This window comes from Octopus bimaculoides, chromosome 28 (assembly GCF_046866305.1).
Source record: "Octopus bimaculoides isolate indiv1 chromosome 28, ASM4686630v1, whole genome shotgun sequence".
Classification (NCBI taxonomy): domain Eukaryota; kingdom Metazoa; phylum Mollusca; class Cephalopoda; order Octopoda; family Octopodidae; genus Octopus; species Octopus bimaculoides.
The window spans coordinates 6,686,994-6,689,513 of record NC_142955.1 but is presented as its reverse complement, the minus strand read 5'-3'; positions in this window follow the sequence as shown (position 1 = coordinate 6,689,513).

The window sequence follows — 2,520 nt, the reverse complement described above, 5'->3', positions numbered from 1 at the left end:
CACTCTGTAACAATGCTGGCCTCAATCAAGTGGGGCATCAGGGACTTACCTACTAAGCAGGTCCCGTTGCACTGTTTAGGAGGAAGCAAGTTTCTGATTAGCATAAGTGGGCATCCAACCCTTAGCCTAAGAATGTGAGGTGGAAAACCCTGCTGGCTCCAATGAGTTGAGAAACTCGATAGGGTAACTGATAATGTCTTGGGGGGGGGGGGGGGGCACAGGTCCGGTCAATCAATTTGTAGATGCGCTCCTCACCTGGAATTCAACTTATGAGCTGGTCATTGATAGCACTGACAGCTACATTTTTAGGGGCCAGGATGGTTCTTTCACTGCGCTAATTGATGTCTGCATAGTTACTTTCCAGATTGGAGAATACTGTTTCCAAAAGATCAAAAGGGCTGTCCACTGTGTTGCACAGTTCAGAGATGGATATGTCGCCCTTATCATTCTTAGGAACCTTCCCTTCTCCAAGGGCTAAAATGTCTTCAGCAAATGCTGCAGACGTGCTATCACCAAGCAAGTGCGCACGCATGTTTGTGCTTAAGCTTAACGTCTTAACCTGGGGCCACAACGTGGATGACTTAAGGCATGCGCGCACTTCATCAGCCCTGCTCCCTTTAGGGATGACAGGAAGGGTTTGTCGGAAATTTCCTGAAAGCAATAGAGTTACACCATCCATAGAAGCTGTAGAATCCCTGATATCTTTCAATCTGCTAGTTGCTAATTACATCGTCATTAGGTTTTATTTTCTAATTGAATTAACCAACATACGGAGATGAAGAATATGGAAAACATATTTTTAAATCTCAAATTTACCATGAAAATCTACAGTTAAATTTTTAGATAACACTCGCACGATTTTCACTAATTGTTGTGTGAGAAAGTATATATAATGTCATTATAAAATATAGTGTATTTCAAAAACATCCTATATTTGAAAGTATGTCTCATGTTTAAGAAGAAAAAAAAAGCATTTTACATTTTTAGCCTCGGAAATTTCACCCCCCACACCCATTGATCTTTTCACCATCTATTTTTCAATGTACGGGGAAAATACGGAGATTAAGAATATAGAAAACATTTTTTCACTCTTCGCAAACAAAAACTAAGAAACAAAATGTGCTAGTTGCTAATTACATTGTCATTAGGTTTTCCCAAAGTAGTGTGTGTGTGTGAGTGAGAGGGGAGAGAAAGATGAATGATATAAAATAAATATGATTTTAAATAAATATATTTTAATTGTTGTGTGAGAAAGTATATGTAATCTCATTATAAAATAGTGTCTTTCAAATAATCCTATATTTGAACCTATATCACATGTTTAAGAAGAAAAAAAAGCATTTTATATTTTCATTTTTGATTAACGCTGACACTCTGTCTTCCTTACTCCCCTCTCCCACTTTTTCTTTACTTTTTTTTGTTAGACGCTGGCAAACGATCTGTATGTCTCCCTCACTCCCCCTCTCACAAACATACAATTTCTCTCTCTCTCCCTCATGAGCTTACGCACACTTTGACTTCGCCATATTAGCAAACTTCAAAATTGGTAAAAGTTATGGTTGAAAATCGATTTTTACAGCAATACGCGGGTGCTTCTGAGAGAAAAAGTTAATGAAAATGCAGATAGGGTCATGACGAATGTCTTCCTAAAATTGGAGCGACATGCATGCTAATTTGTGAACGTGCATAAACTACATTCATGTCCACACACACACATCCTGCCTTTTATATATACAGACATATAAATATATATATATATATATATATATAATATATATATAAATATATATATATAAATATATATATATATAAATATATATATATAAATATATATATATATAAATATATATATATATATAAATATATATATATATAAATATATATATATATAAATATATATATATATAAATATATATATATATAAATATATAAATATATATATATAAATATATATATATAAATATATATATATATAAATATATATATATATAAATATATATATATAAATATATATATATATAAATATATATATATATAAATATATAAATATATATAAATATATATAGTGGAGCCAAGGAAGCAGCAAATAGAAGCCCCTCTGTGCCAGTGGTCCTACAAAGGAAAGGAGCCCTCACCCCAATAGATAACCAGTGGAAAATAGTACCTACAAGAAAAGGAAGAACAAAAAGTAGAAAATCGCAAGGTGGATCCAATGCCATCCAAGACACCAAAGGAAAGAAGAAATTTGGAAGGCACCCAAAAACTTGCAAATTTTACCTGCAAGGCAAATGTTGGCATGGGGAAGATGGCAAAAACTGCCGGTTTGCCCACCCGACACCCCGCCAAAACTACAAAGGTTTAAAGGATAAAAACTTCCCTGAAGAAAGACGACAGATGTCCCCAAGGAGAAAATTCAAGGACGTGCGCTCTTCAGAAATCTTACGCAACGCAGCAGCTGAGCAAGAGTCTTTTTTGTGCATGGCGCAAAAGATTATGCAGCAGCTGACGTGGCTACGCCAA